The 24,326-nt window shown below is 43.3% G+C and overlaps 1 protein-coding gene across 11 annotated transcripts in view; it reads left to right on the top strand.

Moving 5' to 3' along the window:
• The window catches only part of LOC109881845 (armadillo repeat protein deleted in velo-cardio-facial syndrome homolog), a 235,978-nt gene that overhangs the window by 56,721 nt on the left and 154,931 nt on the right, over window positions 1–24,326 (top strand). For 9 of the 11 annotated variants that reach the window (XM_031805146.1, XM_031805138.1, XM_031805156.1 and 6 more), the window contains exon 2: window positions 17,949–18,030. The exons of 1 other annotated variant lie outside the window; for it this stretch is intronic. The gene's annotated coding sequence lies outside the window, so the exon portion shown is untranslated. Of the gene's footprint in view, window positions 1–17,948; window positions 18,031–20,567; window positions 20,659–24,326 lie in introns of all 11 variants that reach the window. One more of the 11 variants, XM_031805122.1, reaches the window with a different exon arrangement.

Below are 24,326 nucleotides of genomic sequence, written 5' to 3' on the forward strand. Positions count from 1 at the left end.
GCCACTACTGTTTCACTTTTTTATTTATTTATTTATCAGGCTCTGTTATAGTATGCTGTGTTAGGTTATGCATCAGCGAGAACATAAGCAACATGCTGGCCCTGAGCCACGGCTGTGGAGTAGACAACAGCGGTCCCCAGCCATATCTCAGGGCAAGTAACATACCAAGAATGTAGCTAGTTACACATTAAAACTCCTTTACTAGTGTTAATTGATATGCACTAGCTGAAATGCTTTAGCTATAAAATGTCAGTGTAGATGAATATAGCCAAAGAATCCTAAACTATAAACCCACTTAGGTCTAGCATTGCTCACATCGTGTCAAGATTGTGCCTTGTGCATGTTGATAATGATTATTGACCATATTCAATGCTGGTAGCCTGTGCCCAGGCCATACCAGTGCTGAGTACTCTTGTTGTGGTTGTTAATGTGATTGCAGGCATGTTTCTTTATCAAACCGGACAGACTGACATGAAGAGGTGCTGGCCACACAAGGCATGCTGACACTGGTGTTCCTTCAGACAAGAGGGGGATATTTAGCCCCTACTAGTGTTCTTCACGGGTCCATCAGACCCAAAATTCCAGATCAGACACGGGACCAAAGCAGGCCTTCTGTCTCGGATCTGGGTTGGAGTCTAATAATTGTCTCTAGTATGTGCAATTAAAATTGATTTACCAACTGGACCTGATTGGACCAGTCCTCTGTTAATTTAATGTGTGTGAAGTGATGAGAACTGCGCAAACTTGTTATTGGTGTCAGCCAATTGCAAATCAATAAAACGTATAGCTTATTTAAAGCTGAAACTGGTTCGGGCTGCTCACCTCACTTGCGCCTGCTGTTGACGAGAGAGTGAGTGAAAGGAGCCTTGGCCTAGGCTACTGTTAATTGCAAAGGCCTTTTTCACTGAAGTAAAATTAAAGTTAGGAGACAGGGTATGGTGAAAAGAAGCCAAACAAGGGGAATGTCCTCGGGGACAAGTTTTAATATTGGAGTGGACAAAGATGAGAACGTAGCCGTGGTAAAATGGACTGCATGTGTGCAACTCGCTATTCAGGTTTGATGCAATTTTCTAACTTTAATTGAGTTTATTTTGTATTTGTTTTAGCATTATTGGACTATCTCCCCCCCCCACCTCCCATTGCTGAGACATTTAATTGGCTAAATGAAGTTTGAACTGTGTTAAGACATTGTTTTCTACCTTTTGGGGGTTTAACCTGGTAGCATTAGCCTGTTGCTGTCATTTGTTGGATAGGCCTACGGTAAGCACTTGCTTTCGTTGGTTATTACTTCAATATCAGCCTGTTCAAAACGTTTGATTGAAACCAGTTCTTTAAATATACAATAAGTGTTTTGTTTCATTCTGTTGTTCCATTTTCGTTGGCCAAATTCAGTTTCAACTGTTTGCCACAGTATAATTACTGGTAGGGCTACTATCACTCAAACCATGAAAAGGAAAAACCAAAGAAGGCGTGATGCAAAACTTAATTTAATGAAAACAATGACTGACTTCTAATATTAATTAAGTGAATCTTTTGACTGTTTGTTGTGGTATGGCTATTATTAGGCTTAGCAAGTGCAGGCTTATGAAGGCTGTGCACACCAGCGCTCCAACTGACACCGACGGTTGAACTTGAGGTGAGGAAGACTGTGTTTGTTTTATGCCAAAACAGAGGATTGGGTCAAGGCATATCTAACAATATAATTATCTTGTTCTGAAAAATATTCATTTTCAAAATGTATCAAATTAGCCTCCTTCTGTGCACTTATCTGTGAAGAAGTAGTAGCTTATCTGACAACTATTACGAAATGCGTGTTGGGAACATGGCATCTGCATATCTTCTTTCTCTAGGGCTGGACTTTAGCTTCTCTTCCTTTTTATATTTAAATATGAATATCGTACAGGCCTACAGCGACTTTGGGAAGTATTCAGACCCCTTGACTTTTTCCACATTTTGTTACGTTACAGCCGTATTCTAAAAGGGATTTAAAAAATGATCCTCAAATCTACATGCAATACCTACCCCGTAATGATGAAGTACATTTATTACTAAAAATCTAAAACAGAAATACCTTAATACTTATGTAAATAAGACCCTTTTGCTATGAGACTCAAAATTGAGCTCGGGTGCATCCTGTTTCCATTGATCATCCTTGATTGGATTCCATCAGTGGTAAATTCAGTTGATTGGACATGATTTGGAAAGGCACACACTTGTCTACATAAGGTCCCACAGTTGAAATTGCATGTCAGAGCAAAAACCAAGCCATGATGTCAAAGGAATTGTTGGTAGAGCTCCGAGACAGGATTGGGTCAAGGCACGGATCTGGGGAACGGTACCAAAAAATGTCTGCAGCATTGAAGGTCACCGAGAAAACAGTGGCCTCCTCCATTCTTAAATGGAAGAAGACTCTTCCTAGAGCTGGCCGCCCGGCCAAACTGTGCAATCGGGTAGAAGTGCCTTGCTCAGGCAGGTGACCAAGAACATGATGGTCACTCTGACAGAGCTCTACAGTTCCCCTGTGTAGATGGGAGAACCTTCCAGTAGGACACCCATCTCTGCAGCACACCCAATCAGGCCTTTATGATTAAGTGGCAAGACGGAAGCCACTCCTCAGCAAAAGGCACATGACAGCCCACTTGGAATTTGCCAAAAGGCACCTAAAGACTCTCTCAGACCACGAGAAACAAGATTCTCTGGTCTGATGAAACCAAGATTGAACTCTTTGGCCTGAATGCCAAGCGTCACGTCTGGAGGCAACCTGGCACCATCCCTACTGTGAAGCATGGTGGTGACAGCATCATGCTTTGGGGTTGTTTTTCAGCGGCAGGGACTGGGAGACTAGTCAGGATCGAGACAAAGATGAACGGCGCAAAGTACAGAGATCCTTGACGAAAACCTGCTCCAGAGTGCTCAGGACATCAGACTGGGGAGAAGGTTCACCTTCCAACGAGACAATGACCTGACGCACACAGCCAAGACATCGCAGGAGTGGCTTCGGGACAAGTCTCAATGTCCTTGAGTGGCCCAGCCAGAGCCCGGACTTGAACTCAATTCGAAAATCTCTGGAGAGACCTGAAAATAGCTGTGCTGCAACGCTCCCCATCCAACTTGACAGAGCTTGGGAGGATCTGCAGAGAAGAATGTAAGAAGCTCCCCAAATACAAGTGTGCGAAGCTTGGCTGTAATAGCTGCCAAAGGTGCTGTAACTAAATACTGAGGAGAGGGTCTGAATACTTATGTAACTGTGATATTTCAGTTTTTTTTAATGAAGTTGTAAAAATGTTAACATGTTATTGCTTTGTCATTATGAATTGATTGATTGAGGAAGAAAATGATTGATTATATTTTAGATTTAGGTTGTAACGTATCAAAATCGGGTATACTTTCCGAATGCGCTGTATATACATGCAATGCACTGATGCATTTAACACTCAAATCTCTGACAGCTGAACCATTGAAAGAATAGGCTGTAAAGTTTAGAATATGCTACACATCATTTATTTGTCATAGGCAGTTAAGGACATGTGACTGGATCATTTGGCCAATATCGCTTGTTTATTGATGGCGCTGGCAGTCTTGCGATTTCTTTCTCTCTCATTCTGATCACGGGTCTGACTCCTCTGGTCCATTCCGAACGGGTCTACATTTCGAAACGTTTTATTTATGCATATTTGGTCAGGTGGGAAAGCCACGGATCGACCGTTTGGACCCGTGAAGACCTTTAACCCCTATTAGTACAGGACTCTACTACACCTAAAGATGGGCAAAGATGCATCCAAATCTATCTTGTTTCGGGAAAACAAGATAGCTAGGGCTTTGCATGCTGGCATTGTTTGTGGTGAAGGGGAGAAATGGCGCCGCTGCTGCTACTACTGTACTGGAGTGCACCCTGCCCCCACTACTGCATATAGCCCGTACTGTATTGGAGTGGACAACACCCTGCCCCCACTCTACCAAATGACCCATGTCAACATGACAGCCATCAAGTGCACTGTGCGGCACGCCAGTGGGAAAATGGCTGCTGCCTTGTTCAGTCGCCCCCTTCCCCCCGGGGTATGCCTTCATGTTTCCTGTGTTGTGATGACACGGGAAATATAAATATCATTACTACTTTGTCTTCTAAGAGGTTCCCTAATTCCTTTGGTGTCTAGTGGTCAACTTATAACTTGATTTAATTGTGACAGTGGGTTGCTTAAGATTTAGTTGCAGGTTCAAGCTGCATTGGAGCCGCTGTTGCTCTTAGATGCGTCATGTTATGACGTGTGTGTGTGTGGTCTTTCTGCGTGGTTTGTCTGTCTGCTTGCTTGTGTGTTAGAGAGCACCAAGGATACCCTAGGGGTATGTGTGAGGGCTGGGGGGGTAGAAGCCCCCCTATTCAGACTCCATGCTACAGTGACCGCGCCCCAGCCCGGCCTCACGTTTATTTGTTGAGAGCCGTTCAGGTCCTTGATAGGTCTTCTCATCCACGGATGAGGTGTTCTAGGAGAAGCCGGAGGTGGGCTGGAGGGCTCCTCTCGTTCCGATATCTGACTCCCAGAACTCTAATGGGGGAATTTATGCAGCCTTCATGACACAAGGGGAATTTGCTCCATTGCCACTTGGCTCGATATGCAAAACAGTCTGGGGAGGTGTCAATTTACATTTGCTTCCTCATCTATTTCTCTTGGACAGAAGAGTAAGTCTGTCTAGCGACGCTTATGTCCACACACCTTGTGGTAATTATGCACTGACCCCTGACCGAAATATGAATGGAATGCCATATTGAACTGTAATTATTGTGCTGTATTGCAGGGTTTCATATTCACATGCGGTGCTTGGCAATTCCCCTAATGCTTTGTTTTTCTCTATCCGTACACTAATATGTTCAATTTCATTGTTTTCAAGTTTAACATTTAAAAAAAAAAAAATATATATATATATCCTCTTAATTTCTTTCTTTCTATGTTGAACTTGGCACACGAAACAATGAATCTTGACACCAACAGTATTTGGACTACTGGGCATGGATGGATTTACTTTGTTTTCTATGAGGGGGAAAATAGGTTAACGAATTCCAAATACCCAGTATTACGTCCACTCACTGCTATGTGAAATTGAGAGTGAAAAAATCACTGACTCTCTTTTTGTGCTGCAAGAATGAGCAGCTTTTGATGACTGAGCAAGAATAGCGTTTTGCAACATTAGCAAGATAAGCTGGCTAATTAGTGCTGCATACACACCTGAGCCTAAAAACTTTCCTGCAAGCCTTGAAGTAGAGAATAACCCACTGTGTGTGTTGGATTTATTTACACCCGTAGAGGGCAGCTGTGCTCTCCTCAGCCCTGCCTCTCTGTCTCATGGAGTTTGGGGAGCAGAACCGAGAAGCTGAGTAGCACAGGTCACTGACAAGGATGGCATATGTTCTCCTTTGTGGCCTGATATAACAGTCCCAAAGCAAATATCCTCTCCTCCGCTCTCTGTAGCGTTCTTCCTGCAGCCGTGTGTGAAGTGGCATGGACGTCCCAAATGACATTTAACATCTGTTGCTGTTGGAAACCATGGCGCTTTAGTTCATGCCGATCTCGCTCTCCACGGTTCCATTTCATACGGAATCTTAATAAACCTTAACCCAGGAAATGGCTTCTGGCACTCAGACTTTCAATGCTGTCCTGGCCGTCAGACAGTGGCTGATATTGACATCTGAAAGTTTCTGTGCACACTGTGGCTTCGGTTGGGCTCTCGTTTGAAACTCTTGTGTGTCTGTGAGCGGGTTGTACAAATCAAGCATTAAAGATAGTGAGAGGGGCAGGGGGAGAGAGGGAACTGGCATCAGATCAGTCAGATCAGTCAGTCTGGGATCTCACAGCAGGCAAGGCCCTGGCACACACCACCACATAATGTGATATTGTTTAGTTTATTAACATCCTAGATCTGCCAATAACTGGCCCCAGCGTAGGCAGAGAGCTGGCTGTTGCACTGTACACTACGCAGTAAGTGCTCTCAAACTCCCTCCCTCCTCTCTCTCCCTCTCCCTCTCTCTCTCCCTCTCCCGAACTCTTTAATTATTTCCCTGATAACGCTATAATTCTGTTGCCTCTGAAAATTATTGAGCTTGTCAGCACCCATTAATTTATACTGTGTCATAAATGAAATGTGCAGGCTATGTTTTTATCTTCGTTTCACTGGAGTAAAATAAATCTCAACTTTAGAGGCTAAAGTCTGTACTAAGATTTACTGTCTACTGACTTTTTTGTTTGTTACATTCTCACATTCACAAGCCTGGTTGAATAGACCACATCAAATAGGCACAGTCAAGTTGGTGAGTTCTCTTGAAATGGGATGTCTAATCTGAACCGCAGTTTAGCCTGGCCTGTTACAGAGAATGTAGAGACTCCAGGGAGTGCGAGCATGGCTCAATCCCAATCCTCAATCCCCCCCCCCCCCCCCGTAGCTCTCTTTTTCGAGTGTCCCTCGGTGGGGGCGTGGCACTCAAAATCAGCAACTAGTGGTAGTGAGAGGTAAATTAAGCCTAGCAAATGGGAGAGCTCTACATCACTTGCACATATCCGAAACTGCCAACGGATACCATGCAATTCATTGGCTACGAGCTTTGTTTTTCACCCTGTCTGTACTGGTGGCAGTAAAAGTTTTCCTTATTTTTCATACTACAATTACGTATTTACTATAGTGCAACGAATGAACAGCAGAACATTGTTCCCTTTATGTACCCATCCACTGGCTGCTGTTTTAATGTTGTAGTACTGAAGCAGGACTTTAATTCCATAGCCGTTTGACATGCAACAGTTAATTTCCTTCACTCTGTCATTTTACCAGTGAACGCATTGTAACTAGAACAATAAAAATCAATGTTTGAAATAATGTTTATACCAAACATACACGTATCGGCTACATAGCTAGCTACTTAAGCAATAAGGTTTTTAATAGCAGTTTATAATAGCAATAAAGCGCCTCAGTGGTTTAAGGCCAATATACCAGGGCTAAGGGCTGTTCTTAGGAACGACGCAACGCGGAGTGCCAGGATACAGCCCTTAGCCCTGGTATATTGGCCATATACCTCAAACCTTCGAGACGCTTTATTGCCATTATAAACTGGTTACCAACGTAATTAGAACAGTAAAAATATTTTTCAGACAATCAACATTCATGGCTCGAAACACCCAGTTTCTAAACATCCATAGCATACAGGTATTTTTAACCTCCACTAAACAATAAGCAAGAAATGAGTTCGCTACATTACCTCGGGCTCCCGAGTGGTGCATCGGTGTAAGGCACTGTATCTCAGTGTTAGAGGTGTCACTACAGGCCCTGGTTCGTTTCCAGGCTGTATTATACCGGCCGTGATTGGGAGTCCCATGGGGCGGTGCACAATTGACCCGGTTACGTTTTGGCCGGGGTAGACTGCCATTTGTAAACAAGAATTTGTTCTTAACTCACTTGCGTAGTTAAATAAACCTGCTTTGGCAAATGTACTATATATACAAAAGTACGTGGTCACCCCATCAAATTAGTGGATTTGGCTATTTAGGCCACACCCGTTGCTGACAGGTGTTTAAAATTGAGCACACAGCCATGAAATCTCCATAGACAAACATTGGCAGTAGAATGTGGTAACTGAAGAGCTCAATGACTTTCAACGTGGCACTCTATATGATTCCACCTTTCCAGCAAGTCAGTTCTTAAAATTACTGTCCTGCCATAATTGACCCAGTCAGCTGTAAGTCCTCTTATTGTGTGGTGGAAACGTCGAGGAGCAACAACTGCTCAGCTGCGAAGAGGTAGGCCACACAAGCTCACAGAACGGGACCGCTGAATCGTGTAGCACGTAAAAATCGTCTGTCCTCGGTTGCAACACTCACTACCGAGTTCCAAACTGCCTCTGGAAGCAACGTCAGCACAAGAACTGTTCATCGGGAGCTTCATGAAATGGGTTTCCATGGCCGAGCACCTGAACACAAGCCTAAGATCACCATGCGTAATGGGAAGTGTTGACTGGAGTGGTGTAAAACTTGCCACCATTGGATTCTGGAGCAGTGGAAATACCTTTTCTCTGGGGTGGTGAATCACGCTGCACCAGCTGGCAGTCCAAAGGATGAATGTGGGTTTGGCGGATGCCAGGAGAACACTACCTGACCCAATGCATAGTGCCAACTGTAACGTTTGCTGGAGGCTGAATAACGTTCTGGGGCTGTTTTTCATGGTTTGGGCGAGGCCCCTTACTTCCACTGAAAGGAAATGTTAACGCTACAGCATACAATGATATTCTAAACAATTCTGTGCTTCGAACTTTGCGGCAACAGTTTGGGAAAGGCCCTTTCCTGTTTCAGCATGACAATGCCCCAGGCACGAAGCGAGGTCCATGCAGAAATGGTTTGTTGAGATTGGTGTGGAAGAACTTGACTGGCATGCACAGAGCCCTGACCTCAACCCCATCGAACACCTTTGGTATGAATCGGAACACCGACTGCGAGCCAGGCCTAATCGCCCAACATCAGTGCCCAACCTCACAAATACTCTTGTGGCTGAATGGAAGCAAGTCCCCGCAGCAATGTTCCAGCATCTAGTGGAAAGCCTTCCCAGAAGTGTGGAGGCTGTTCTAGCAGCAAATCGGGGGACCAATTACATATTAATACCCATGGAATGAGATGTTCAAGCAGGCATCCACATACTGTTGGTCATGTAGTGTATAAGAGGAGAGCAGATTACTCTCCTGTCGTGAGATTGAGACTCTTTTGATAATAACATCTGCAAATAGCCGCGGACAGAGGGACTTACAGAATCAAATTTGTCTGACATAAGGAGTTCCGCTCTAACGTTTAACGTTAATACAATAAAGGACAATGACAAGTGATTGACATTGAGATCTTTTTCTAGAAATAGAAAGGCAAGCTTCATAATTGTACGTTAAATTTACCCCTCTTCCCTGAAATCACACTTCTCCCAGACTGACTGTCTGATTGCAGAGCGGCACAACATTTCAGATTTATGTGGACGTTGGATCTCTGTGGCTTGATACATAACGCATACTGAAAGCGACTCTAGACATATTTATCTCTGGGCTATGGAAGTTGTTGAGTATCACTTCCCAGTCATAACAGAGATGTCGGGCTGTTTAGTGAAGCACAGTGAACAGTTATGGTCTCGTTCATTTAGATTACTTCCACACAGCCTCTCGCATCATTTCCTGTGTGGCGCGTGTGGCGCGGCGGCAGATGTACAGAAAGGATCAAAAGCTTGTCTGGAGAATCCATCTATCATCACCGAGGTCACTGCTCTGGCTTGTAGATTTGGCTGTGCGCCATTGACTGCTTTATGCATCTTGACACGCCCGACAAAGGATACCTGTCAGTCACAGAGAGTGTTACTGTATACCTATCCATCTATGAATTCAGTCAGCCGTATTCATTTCTGGATGCCTCGGGGTAGAGGGAGGGGGCGTCAGTGAAGACTATTGTGGACCTGCTCATCCTACTCATAACACTGCACAATTCTACTGCAATGGCTGACTTCCTGATTTGTGCTTGATCTATTGCACTCTTGTATATACAGTCACAGAGCATTGAACCGTTGAATAGACATTTGAAAAGAACCCTCACCCATAATGAGGCCTTGATGAAAGGCCGCCTTCCATTTTGGTTTTGACTACAACTAGCAAAATTTCCACCTCAAATATAATGATTTGAGATGGAAAAACCACGAAGTCACATGGTTCAGATGGTGACTGAGGGTGATATGTTTGGACATTTTTACGGATGCACACTTTCTGAAAACTGCCAAATGAGGGAGGACAGGGAGATGTGGAGGTCCATCACCGACAACTCTTTCTTCCGTTTTCTGGAAATCACACTTCTGACTGCGGTGTGGCACAACATTCAGATTTAAATTTCATGTGGCTCTCTGTGGGTTGATACACAACGCATACTGAAAGTGACTCGAGACAGTATATTTATCTCTGGGCTATGGAAGATGAGTATCACTTCCCAGTCATAACAGATGTCAGTCTATTTAGTTGAGGCACAGTGAACAGTTATGTCCCTTCTCATTTAGTTTACTTTCACACTGCCTCTTTTTCGGTTTGCGGTTATGGTTTGTCTTAGAGGTGTCGGTTATGAGTTAGGGTTAAGGGTTAGGGTAAGGGCTTAAGGGGAAATAGGATTTTTAATGGGAATACATTTTTACTCCAGTCCTGAAATGTAACATAAAAAAAAGCTGTGTGAGCTACTACTGTAACTGAACACCGTCAGGCTTTCTGTTGGCAGGTGAGAAATGGGTGAAGGTGTTCTGAATGTGCTTTAACGGTCACTAGGCATCACCTGTATATGTATACAGCATATAACAGTCATTTATGATCCAGTGGCAATAAAATGCGCTGCTCGATTTGAGATAGTGCCCTATTTTTCTCCTCCATTTCTTTCCTCTCTTTTACTGTTTCGCCATTTTTGTATTTTCAATGAGGTCTATCCAGCACACAGGAGGCTGCTGAGGGGAGGACTGCTCATAATGATGGCCGGAGCGTTGGCAAATGGAATGGCATCAAACCAAATGGACATGTTGATACCATTCCACTCTTTCTGCTCCGGCCATTATCACGAGTCCATTCTTCCCAATTAATGTGCCACCGACCTCTGATCCAGCACGCTGTGTCACTCATTCTCAAGGCTGAATTAAGTAGACCATATTAACTTACCCTTTTAGTGTGCACTCCCTCTCAATCGACCCACCCTTCTTCAGCACTTCACATAGATACGATTCTGCCTATTATAGGATTGTTTACTTGGATTAAAATAGTCTCGGCTATGTGGGTCCCCCATTCGAAATGAGGTCATTTCAATACCATTGCCTGAGTTTCACCACACTGGGCTGTGTCTGTCTATCTTCATGGGCATTCTGCTACTGGATGGGCTCCAGCACTAACAGCCTGTAGATGAGTGTTTTAATGGCTTTAGAGAATAGGGTGCCATTTGGTCACGTATCCACTGAGACAGACTGGGGAATGAGGGAGAGGAGGGGGCTTCCATTCGTCTGAAACCTCTTTGGCACAGCTTCAGGAGAATACACAGCCCCCCCCCCACACACATACATATTTTTGCAGTGTTACAGATGCACTTAATGTGCCAGCGTCAATGGCACTAAGTGTTTCAGAATGGGTTTTCTCACTATATCTGCTGTAGTTTTAGTTAACATAACAATTTGAATCACCGTTTCCATCCGTTGCCATGTACGCTTAAGTCTTTCCGTGGGTGTATGTTCACGCTCTTGGAAGCGGTGTGGGTGTCTGCGGGTGAGTTGGCTGCTTAATCTGGAAGCCATTAGAGACTGTACCTAACAACACTGTTGTATTGAATGGAGGTCTCTGTGGTTGTGTTTCAACAGCTAGCAGACCTACTTTTCATTGTAGATGTGCGATTACGGTGCTCTGGAGCTGCCTATCACAGACCAATGGACACCCCTCACATACTACTTATTAGAAAACATTCATAATCGTTCTTCTGTACCAGTTGATTCAGTCTTCACTTATATTTTTCACTGTTCAGTCACGGAGCAGTGCAGCTCAGCTGTATTTAATTTATCCAGTTTCTTGTAAATGATGGATCTGTAAGTCCATAGTTTATGTATGGACAGTCGATCAAAGCTGAAAGTATTTGAATGTCGTCAAAGTTTTTTATTTTTATATAAATATTTCAAAGCCATTGTGTCAAATCGGAGAGCGCTCTCGCAGTTGTTCAACAATTGAATCGATTACATTGCTTATGTTTTTGAAGTGGTATATTTGAAAAGCTAAAACGTTCAGCAATGTTTCAATTATGAAGTTTGAAAAACAGTTAGGCAGGTACTGAGGAAATATTCAAATGCATAAAGGACCCCCTCGCACTCCACCAATCAGACCTTTATGGCGGAGTGGCCAGACAGAAGCGGCGACTCAGTAAAAGGCACATGACAGCCCGCTTGGAGGCTCTAAAGGACTCTCAGACCATGAGAACCAAGATTGAACTCTCTGGCCTGATTGCCAAACGTCACGTCTGGAGGAAACCTTGCACCATCCCTATGGTGAAGCACGGTGGTGGCAGCATCATGCTGTGTGGATGTTTTTCAGTGGTATGGACTGGGAGACTAGGCAGGATCGAGGGAAAGATGAACAGTGCAAAATACAAAGATCCTTGATCCAGAGTGCTCAGGACTTCAGACTGGGGCCAAGGTTCGCTACACGCCATTCAAAAGATTAGCCATTTAGCCCTGTGGTTGGCTCTGAAGCTGGATTTGTCATAAGCATTGGTTTAGGGAAAACATTGCCGATAGAAACCACTGGCCTGTCTTCAACTTCGCCATTCCATAAGTTGCATTTGAATCTGCCATAGAAATAATGACACACTGGTTATATGGATAACTTTTGAAAGCTAGTTGGTATGCATTTTCTGCATTGTAAGGGACACGGTGCAACCTTTTCGGAGATGGCCTGCTGGCAGGCATGACAAGCTACAATGACTTTGCTCATGATCATGCGTGCCGCAAATGACATGTAACTACGTTTCTCGAATTTTCATGATCGACAATTTGTGTTTTGGTGTAGTGAAGCAGAACTTGTCGTCAGAACCATTCATCCAGTGTTGCCAGCTATTTTTCAACTTCTCCCACTCTCGTTGCTACAGAATTGAGTGGGAGAAGTCGCTAAATGCTATCAAAACCATTGAAATCATCGGTGTCAACTCCCCAAAGGCAGCATTTAAGTAACTTAATTTGTCGCTGTAGTCTTGTACCAATAAAAGCCACTGGAGGGGTCAAATGAAGCTACTTCTCTGGCTACTTTTCAATATAGTGATACTTTAAATTGACAACACTGCATTAATCTTGGGACAACAATGCTATCACATCACACTGTTATACCATTTTATAAAATGGTCATATGTGTATACACTGAACAAAACATTATGAACATTATGCTCGTTCTGTGACAGAACTGACCTGGTGAAAGCTATGAATTCTTATTGATGTCACTTGTTAAATCCACTTCAGTGTAGATGAAGGGGAGGAGACGGGTTAAAGAAGAATTTTTAAGCCTTTAGACAATGGCATCACAGATTGTGTATGTGTGCCGGTCAGAGGTTGAATGGGCAAGACAAAAGTGAACGGGGTACGGTAGTTGGTGCCAGGCGCACCGGTTAGTGTCATGAACTGCAACGCAGCTGGGTCTTTCACGCTCAACAGTTTCCCATGTGTATCAAGAATGGTCCACCACTCGAAGGACATTCAGCCAACTTAACACAACTGTGGGAAGCATTGGAGTAAATATTGGCCTGCATCCCCGTTGAAACCCTTTTGACACCGAGGGGGACGGGGGTGCATCTCAATATTGGGAAGTTTATTTTATACAGACTAACAAAAACAAAAAAGTAAAATGTGATCATAATTTCCAGGTGAAAACATTTGTAGGTGATGTTTGCATCCCCTATGTTTATTTTGCTCCATGGTTTAATTGGACATGAGGCTGTTAGGCTCATCACCTGAAGAGGAATAACTGAGCAGCTGTTTCTGATTGAATAAACAATGCCATGCGGATGGGTGTTAACATTCAAATAAAGAGCGCTGCACATAATTTTTTTGTGTAAATATTTTCTTAATTGCATTGTTGGTTAGGGGCTTGTAAGTAAGCATTTCACGGTAAGGTCTGTTGTATTCGGCGCATGTGACAAATATAATTTGATTTGAAGACATCGCATTCACACCGATTTGCACAAAAGTGGGAAGTTTGGATTAGTCACAAGTTTTCTGAGCTAAAAACATTTGACAAAAAAACCTTGCTCTGTGTCGCGCCAACATAGTGTTCACTGTGGGCGGGGGGAGCCCAGTGCTAAGGAGAGACGGTGTTAGAGTTCAGTCACCTTTAGTTCTCTAAAGTCAACGGTAGTAGTACCCATAGCCATGTGGACAGGACACGAGTATTTGTCCAAGCAAACATCACATGGAATGGCAGTCAGAGCTGTTTGTCCTGTCAGTCAGATTAGTGTGACAGGCAGTAAGATTAAACATGGACAGGCTGGTCGTGTTGTGACATTCAGACCATCTTGTTCTCCCCTTGACTCTCCTTACCCTGCACCCTCCATTCTCCTAACCCTTACCCCTTAACTGAGATATCTGGCTCAACGCCCCTCCCTCCACGCTCACAGCAGGTGACTAAATATGTTGCACACATGCAGTATGTTTGAGGTCAGCTGCAGGTCTGTGAAATGTCACTAACTGCTGGTGATGCTTGGCTGTCTGCGCTGTGTCTGCCATACAGCTGGACTCCTGATTCTCCTCTCCCATGTCGAAGGAGTGTGGTGTTGATGGGGTAGTGAGATCTGGGTCAGGAGGGCCTGGACTGTCTGCCAGAGATGGAGGTGTCTGCATGGGTGCTTTCCAGGTGCCTAGCAGACTGTGACTGAAGCTAGGGAGGAGGGGCTGGGGCACAGGCTGGGCCACTCTGACCCCGCCATATGGCTCTGTGGGGCTGTCATTTAGGAGTGCAGGCCAGGAACGGGACCGGAGGAGCAAATGGCTTTTTAATCGATTATAGGCACCAGCAAATGACACCCCTTTTTAAAATTTCCATGGCTGCATTCGTCTTGCCCAACCCACTCCCATCTCTATTTAAGGAAGCTGCCTGTCTGAGTGTGTAAAGGGGGTGCATGCATTTACTCTCAATGGAAAAATAATGATTTCACTTATCCAGAAAGGCTTGGCTAACATACGACATGGAAAAATAATGATTTCACTTATCCAGAAAGGCTTGGCTAACATACGACATGGAAAAACAGAAGTGTATGTTTCCGTGTCATTCTGCGCTGCATTATTTCTAGAAACAGAACTGCTATAGAGATCTCCTTGTAACAAATGATTTAGTTTTTTTTAAAGGACCACAACGTATTTAAAGACTGTTCCTTTGTGTCTGAAGGAGGCAGTGGTTTCAGGGCAGTGAAACACGAACCTCCTCTCTGGTCTTTGGGTAGAAAGATGCTGCCTGCTTCCAAAATGGCACCCTATCCCCTGTATAGTACATTATGGGCCCTGGTCAAAAGTAGCGCATCAGTATGTGGGGAATAGGTTGCCATTTGCGATGCAGTTGCTGCCTTGTGGAAACTCTCCTATCCCACAATTTTAAAGCAGCTATTTGCTACATTCAAACAAGTCATATCCCCTGTGTGAGCCAAGTGTTATTATTCCATCACTCTCCCTCCTGTAACAACAAGGAATATTGTTTTAATACAACCGGCTGATGTTTCTACTAAAACTAAGACGCCATTGTGCCTGGATAATGGGTCAGTCTGAGGTGATTTGGAGCCATTTTCTACGGTGCCAGTCTTCTCTAACGTATCCCTCAGGACCATTTAAAAGGAAACTTTTACTCTGCTTGTTAACAATATCTGTGTTAATTTTTAGCATTGAGTCACCCCCTCCTTAACGTTAGCTTAGGTGCTGTTGCATAAAAGATTTGTGTGTGTGTGTGTATATATGCGCGCCTCAGTGAATGAGGCCGCTACTGTCAGTTTGCCTGTACAGGGCTCCCAGGAATTGAAAAATGTCTTTTGTTTTAGACAAGGCAGGCTTCTTTGCTTTTTCACTGCAAGTGATTTTCTGCATATACACTTTTTACTGCAGCTAACCCTGCATTCATTACTATTTAATTTGACATCAGGGGAGCAACCAAACCAGGAATTAAATGATTTGGTGCAATGGGATAAAAATAGGTTTCTTTTTTTCCCCTCTTTCGTTTATTGGGAGCATAATCTTTTTTAAAGATCAAAAATCCTGCAGCAGATGACAGTGGGATTAAGCCCTGGCAGATGTGCTGGTGGGGCGAGGGATAGTTGTTGTCTCTGGTGTGTGTCCTGTCCCTGTTTGCTCTACGTGTGTGCTTGTGACCTCGTGAGACAGAGTGAGGGAAAGGCGGAGAATGGGGAAAAGAGGAGAGATGGCAGGTGCTCAGCTGGAGGTGCTGTCCTCACAGCCAGTATCTCTCTCGTCTTCCTCTGAACAGCTAGGGCAGCAGACCCAACACGGAACCCTGCTACCTTGTCACATACAGTCCAGTCTCCATGCGCTGCTAGCCTCGCTCGCAGCCCTCCTAGTGCTCTTTTATAGTCCTGCTCAGTCAGTCAGTGACTCAACACACCACCACTGTGTGTAACCAGGGTCCATTCCCTGTGTGTGTGGAATGTGGTGGGAGTCGGTCTGTGTGTGGAACCTGTGCTAAGAGGGTAAAGGTCACCAATCTAGTGGCTACGGCTGTGTTGACATTTCACTCTATAGAATTAGACTTTCCTTTTTCAAGTTCCCGAACAGTGAATATCAAGTTTTTATTCAAATTTGGATGAAACCAGCTCATACAGTACACATATACTATATGCTGTTTTCATGTATATGTCCTTATGTCTAAGCTTCTAAGGCTAATCTTTCCAAGGTAATGAACAGAACGGAGGCGTTTATCCCGCGAATACCACAGTTGCCAAAGAAAACAAGTATTTGTATTAACAAATATACACTTTCTCGTCTTTAGGTTGCTAGAAACGCAAACCTGTCATTTGTTCAATTCGTTCGTTATTTATGGACCCAGTCGTTCATTCTTTAATTACCATTGCCAAGCTCAGTGGCAACGTTCTTATCCTTTGCTTGCAGCAAACTATCCAACTAGCTACACAGTCACAACTTCTGCAGCCAGAATAACAGCAACATTATTCCATTGCGTTTATTCCGCTTATACCACAGTTGCCAAATAAAACAAAAATATTAGCACACTTTTACCAGTAGAAATAAGATATATTTGATATTTAAATTCATAAGCAAATTCATACTTTAATCTTTTGGTTGCTAGAGACGCGTCCCAGTCATTCGTAATTTGTTTCGTTGCCAGGCTCGCTAGCGACTTTCTCATCCCTTGCTTGCTAGCTAGCTACGGCTTACACAGTCACGACCTCTGCAGCCAGAGTAACAGCAACGTCTGTTGCGTTTGTTTAAGCTGTTTATCCCGCTTATAGCACAGTTGACAAATCTAACAATACTAGTGGCTGTTTTCTATTGACATTTTATTTGGATACCACACAATTTCCCCCGATTTTTTTAATTTATTTTTATTTTTTGTTGCCTGGCATGGCTAGAAAAGTGTTCATTCTCCTCAGACTCAACACCGTTTATTACGAGGAGATCGCATTGCATATCAAACACTAGGCTAGAAGCTAGCTAAGTAGTTTATTGCTGGAAAACCTGCCAATATGATGATAACCAAATCAAAAATATCAGTTAAACAGCTGGTCAAAGTAGAAACTTGGGAGGATTTGACAGCATAGTGCCATGTGCGTCATGACTGGGACCAGATATTCATATTCATCACGTTAGGTCATCAGATGTTCCATCAAACTGTCTCCGTAAAAACAAATCAATGCTAGCTAAGTTTTTCCCCATTCATTCGACCTGTGTTTTATAACGTATCCAATTTTGGTTTGTATGGTTTTAGCGTTGTTTTAACTTTGTAGCAAGTACGGTCTAAATGTGTAGGCGCTTATTGCGACATGATTGCAAGGTGTCCCCGATATCTTTTCCAACTGTCCCGATATCTGGTTTTAATGTCCATTCTAGAATGCCCTTCTAACCAATCAGAAACGAGTATTCAATAATCCTGTGGCTTTACATGAACATAAGCTCCCTGTGACTGAGACTGCTTCAATGGTGAACTGGCTGGTTGAAATGAGTGATCATTTTGAAATGTGAGAAGACATTGGAAGAGGTATTTTACCGGGTTTCGCAGCCAGACAACAGATCAAACATGTTGTATAATAATTAGCCTCTGCTTATGTTGTATAGTGACCTACCTACTTCAATCATATTTCAAGAAAGTAGAGTACATGATTTGTGCCGAGACACTAAACCTATTATCTGATGAAGCAACTGTCCTTAAAAAAACGTATCTTGTTTTGTAGGTGTAGCAGCACCGGTGCAGTGGCCCTCGCCTGATAAATGTCTACCTGCGCTGACATTTTTATGGGTCTTCATCAGCCAAAGGTGCGTTTATCCATGTTTCCTAATTGCAATAATGTAACAAATAGATACAGTATGTCACAGGCTGTAGTGTCTGGTCTGCACAGCTGTTCTATGGTGGCGTCCCAAATAGCACACTATACAGTGCACTACTTTTGACCAGAGCCTTATGGGTCCTGGTCAAAAGTAGTGCACTATTTAGGGAATTGGGTGCTATTTGAGAACGCAGCCTATGTCTTTGGGTTTAGTGTGCGCTCATATTTTCTTTCCAATTATATCAGATGGAGAAACCGGCTAGTACTCTTATACTGTACTTTACTGATCTGTTAATATAGCGAAGTGAATTGCTATAAAAAATCCTGATTTAATGAATGGTGTTTTCTAAAAGTGAAATAACGTAAAGTATAGGCCACTCAAAACGCAGCGAGAATAAATATTCCCCTCCCCCGGAGAATTAGATTAGCTGAAGTGACGCACCGGCGGGCCAAGATGCATGGGTCTGTCTAAGATCATACTCTGGAAATCAATAGATGTCTAAGATCATTTTCAGCCCTGGGTTAAGGATGTATATTCAATGTAATGTGGAACAAGCCTATTCCCTTTTATCAGGCACCAATGAACCTGTGCTCATGAGTAAACACTAAAACCATCTCGTGTAGACTGAGGCTAGTAGAAATCATCACTGGCCTAGTAGCAATCAGAACTCTTGTCACATCCTTTATCTTCAGCGGATTGTGGGGGTTCTAGTTAAAAGTTTTGCGATATAAATCAGCAACAAATGTATCCTTCATTATTGTCTGTGAAAGTTTGACTTGTTGTTGTGGGTTTTCTTCTATTCCTCTGTGGTGATGTCCCTGGTCTGAATCAGTGGTACTGTTCTGTTGCCAACCGACAAATATTTAGCAGTCTTGGAGCTCGCAACTAAACCTGAACCTGTTTAGTGCAGGGTACTTTACTTTGATGCCAGGAAAAGTCCCAACGGTTATCCTATTTCTCGCTTTTTCTCTTTAGCTGTTAATTTACCGGTACATTGAGTTTAGATGTTGTTCTCAAGTAATTAAAGTTAATCTTGTTTCTGGCTGCCGAGATTGGTCTGCTGGGGCTAGCTGGCATGGACTGAATGACAAAAGTGTGTGAAAGGTAACCACAGTGGACAAAGCTGAATTTGTCTGTTCTGACCTATATATTTGTCAAGCTAGGGAGGGAATAGCTGACTGGTGGCTGGATCGTTCACACACCTTGTGAAGGAGGTGGTACATCACTAGAACAGAATCTGTGCATCTCTCCCAGGAGTTCTGACCCAGCTCTGGATGGGGATATCGGCATTGGGGCTCGCATTGTGCAGGAGAGGAGAGATTTAAAGACCGCTTTGCTCTTCCAGAGATGTAGTTCCTTTGACTGTGACGTCTTGTTTTTGAGAGCATTGGGCCCCGATGGAAGATACAGGCTGTGTCCCAAATGGAACCCCCTTCCTTATGTAGTGCAGTACTTTTGAGTGTCCTGGCAAAAGTAGTGCACTACATAGGGAATAGGTTGCCATTTGAGACCAACACACACACACTGTAAAGCCCACCTGCAGTCTGTAGCTATTTTACCCTCTGCTTCTGCATTCCCCTCAGGCTGCTATGGTAGACTGAGAAATGGAGAGAAGGCTGTTGCTGTAGACGCTGAGAAATGGAGAGAAGGTTATAAAAATACCACGTCTGTTGGTGGAGTTTTTGTAATTCATCCCTTCGTCTTCTTGCTACTGTACAGTGCAATGCGACCTCTGCCCATCTGAGTTCACTCCAAACACAAATATTATTTTTCTGCCATCTAAGCCGCACATTTTCATGCCTGCACTGCCAATGACTCCTCAGAATGGATTTTTTCCCACGCTGCTGGGAGGTGTGCACAGCTATCTGTGGGGATTGGCTTTGAGGCAGGGTCAAGGCATCGGCTCCTAGAGAAACACTGCACTGTCTGAACTTCAACTCAACCTGGAGCACTGGGTGACCTTTTTATACACTTGTTAGCACTGACTTTTATTTACTGAACCAGCTGTTAGTCATTGTGGGAGACCTTGTTAACCCTTTAAACGCGTGGGAATTGGCCTGTATGGATAGGGCTAAATTCAGATATTTCTTTCAGAAGAAATATGAAAAGCATATGCAGAACCATGGTGGCAATCAAAGATTATGGGACCAAAGTTGAGGGCACAACAGTTCACCTGTCACGACTGAATCTAAACATTACACTGTTCATTATGTTTTACTGTACTATCCCCCGAATTTGTTAATAATGAAATCTGAAGATACTCATTCACGCCAAGTCTTTCCTGAGCCACCAGTCTTAAGCTTTAAGAGATGTCCTACCCTGAATGACAAATTAGTCCACAGTTATCTTCCGGGTGACTCTCAAAAAACTTGTCTTGACCACAAACCCAATAACTCTTTTAAATGTAACCATTGCAACCATTGCAGAAATATTGCACAGAAGAAGTATTTTGTTGACACAGCATCCAAGATGGAGTATTACGTCAAGCATTTCATTAACTGTAAAACCACTCATGTCATCTACAGATTGGAATGTCCACAGTGCAAGGTGTTCTATATTAGACGGACAAAGAGACGCCTTCAAGACCGCTTAGCGGAACACAAGTACGCCATACGGGTAGGCAATGAAGACACTACAAGTCCTTACACCATGGCAATCCTGCCTCCCTATAAGCTATGGGTATTGATCATGTTCCGGCCTCGATTAGAAAAGGGGACCGTGTTAAACCAAAGAAAGTTTTGGGATTTACAAACTGCAGGCCACTAAATAACCTGGTTTAAATGAAGATCTGGATTTCTCACCCTTCCTGAAGGGTCGTGATAGGTCCATTTGCGGTCATCTAGTGGACATTTTGCTCAATTGCCCTCAGCTATGTTTAGACTGTTCATGTTTTGCTGTGTTCTAGTGAATATATTGCTTTCTTATTCTTGACACTTCTCCCAGTCATATTTAAGGTTAGAACTACCTTTCTAAGTGTTCTGATACTTCTAGCTTGGAGTTGTATCTTTACGATTACATAGCTACAGCATTTCACCTTTTAATGTGTATATTATTGCTTACTAGGTGTGTCCAATCAATTTTGTGACCACTCCTTCTTTCAGTTAGGGCTAATTGGAAAAGCTGTTCAAAAGAGGACATTATATTCCTTTTTTTTGGTACTCCTTGATGAAGGCCATGCATCTGAAACGTGTTGTTTTTAAAAAACTTTGTTTCTATTGAACATGCCATACAAATAAAGGCATTTAAATTAATTATATGAAGAGTGCCTTGGTCCTCCTTTCTTTTTGATGACCAATTTACCCCTTTTACCAAAGAGCACCTTGCATCTACCAAAATGTACTATTGTGTACCTTAGTAGCGCTTCCCTCCCTCCTCTTTCTCCTAATTTGAAAGGGTGTCCAAATACTTGTGTATGTCGTGTATGTGGCTCCAAGCTGATGTTACATAATGGAATCTTACACAGGCAGATTGTCTTTACCTTGCTGAATATCCACATGCGGTGTGATCTTTTTAAGTAGTGCTATGCTTGCTGTATAAAATATATTAAACTGCCACAGCTCCCATATGATACTTTTTAACATCTCAACCTGAAAACAAGGTTAGGATTTGAAAGTCCTATGCTAACGATTTAAGAGGGGTTTAACTTTAAGAGTGCATTTTTGAGGTTAGGAGTGTTAACAGTCCTGGTTTCGATAAGGGTAGGATTTCAGGGTGCAGTACATTAGAGCTTTAACTCCCAAGCCTGACCTTGATGAATACATGTGAGGTTAGCATATCTCAACTACAGTTCTGTGCTCACAAACAACTTTGAAAATAACAATCACACTTTGTTAAAAGGTGAATGGTTGAAACTAGATGTCAGTTTTAGTCTAGCAAATTCAAAATGTTGACATGAATGTTTGCTAATTGTGTTAGTGTTGCTGCTATTAAAATGTGCAGAGGAGGGTTTCTAATGAGGCATTACCAGCCAGGCATGGATGGGAAGCTCAGCTCTCACAGGCCTATAGCCACAGGTCCTCTCTGCCACCTTTACACACTTTCTGTTTGGTTTTGATTTCATTAAAAGAGGAAGAGACCTCTCTGGCCCACAACCCAGTGAATCGCAACTGACTGTTTAAAAAATAATTAAGATGGAGGGGGATTTATTAAAAGTTTAATCACTCTTTTAAAAGTGACTATATGAGGGCCCCTAAATGTATTTTGGGTGCCGTCAGTTGCGGGCTGTTTCCCATTAAAAAATTGGGCGGTGATTAATAGCGACAATTTCATGAGAGAATTATTTTTACCCCTCGTGACATTTTGGGCTTGGAGTCTCAAATGATTTTTTTGTCATGCAGTTCCTGGTCTTCAAGTATTGTTTATAACTCAGTTTGATTTGTATGCTGTCAGAAATACCTAGAGGTTGCTGTTTGTCATTTGGGACATGGAGGCCATCTTAATGGACCTCGGAATAAGACTTTAATAAGTTAATGGACAGGGAGGGAAACGAGCTTCTTTTACAACTCCTCTTGGCACTCTGTTGGAAGCCAGTCAGTCAGCTATCAAAGGAATGGAAATATCGCTAACACTTTATAATGAGTAAGCATTAATATTCAACTATTTCTAAACTATTAATATATAGAAGTATTTCATCATGGACAGCGAGTGCAATGAGCTTAATTTTACGCCTCCACTTGGCACCCTGTTTGGAGACAGACCGATATCAGAAGAATGGAAATATGCCTCCCGAGTGGCGCAGCAGTCTAATGCAGTGCTTGAGGTGTCACTACAGCTCCGGGTTCGATCCCAGGCTGTATCACAGCCGGCCGTAACCGGGAGACCCATGAGGCTGCGCACAGTTGGCCAAGCATCGTCCAGGTTAGGGAGAGGGGTTTGGCCGGCCAGGACTTCCTTGTCCCATTGTGCTCTAGCGACTCCTTGTGACGGGCCAGCTGGATGGTGTGTGGCTGGCTCCCGTGTTAAGCGGGCAGTGTGTCAAGAAGCAGTGCGGTTTGGTAGGGCCGTGTTTCGGGGGACGCACTGCTCTCCACCTTCACCTCTCCTGAGTCTGTAGTGGAGTAGCAGCGACAGGACAAGTGTAACAACTACTGTAACAAAAAATATATAAAGAAAGTATGGAAATAGCTGTGCTGTTATTCCTGTTGAAGATTAGGTCCTGTCAACGTAGTTACCAACGTGTGTGTGAATCCTGACGCTTTCCGTTCCACTTAGTTGAGCCAGACACCTGTAACATCATTTCCCACAACAACCTACAAGGAGAGATGCTCTTAGAGAAAGAAAAGGGATGAGAGATCTGTTCCTTAGTGAAGACACAAAGTAGACTAGCTACACACAGAACCAGACTACAGCAGATGTTATTGCACCGGCCAACTGATTAAATGTGAGTTGACTTCCCTGCCATACATCTAATGCTCTCTATCCGGTCTCTCGTTTCCTGTTAAATTCATTATAGATAAAGGGTTTGGAAAGCACATTAGGCCTATAGTAGCAGTAACGCTGTGGTAAGTTCGTCAGCTCCCTCCTTTTCCACCTCGTAAAGTCATTTAAGTCACTGCTACACCAAAGCCAAGGGCTCTGTGTATTTTCTGTGCTCTCAACTTGCCACTTCAAATGACTTTACTCTCACGGGCAGAGCACTGCAATGAAAAGGGGATATGGAGAGTTTGTGGAGTTCAGTGTCTACCACCATTTCCCTGGGATTGGACACAGCACTTGTAGTTAGGTGATTTGTGGCCATATATTGATCATTGCTCAAATGAAAGAAAATGCTAATTGTCACATGATTTGTCAATGACTGTGAAATACTAATACTGAACAAAAATATAAATGCAACATGCAACAATTTAATAGATTTTACCGAGTTACAGTTCATATGAGGAAATCAGTCAATTGAAATTCTGGCAACAGCTCTGGTGGGCATTCCTGCACTCGGCATGCCATGTGCACGCTCCCGAAAAACTTGAGACATCAGTGGTTGTTTGACAACATTTCACATGTTAGATTGGCCTTTTATTGTCCCCAGCACAAGGTGCACCAGTGTAATGATCATGCTGTTTAATCAGCTTCTTCATATGCCACACCTGACAGGTGGAGGGATTATCTTGGTAAAGGAGACATGCTCACTGACAGGGATGTAAGCAAATTTGTGCACAACATGTGAGGGTTTTTTGTGCTTAAGGAATATTTCTGGCATCTTGTATTTCCAGCTCATGGGACCAACACTTCACGTGTTGTCTTCATATTTTTGTTCAGTGTAGCTTGCAGCTAGCTGTACATTGTTTTTT

The sequence above is a fragment of the Oncorhynchus kisutch genome, linkage group LG3 (genome assembly GCF_002021735.2).
Source record: "Oncorhynchus kisutch isolate 150728-3 linkage group LG3, Okis_V2, whole genome shotgun sequence".
Taxonomy (NCBI): Eukaryota; Metazoa; Chordata; class Actinopteri; order Salmoniformes; family Salmonidae; genus Oncorhynchus; species Oncorhynchus kisutch.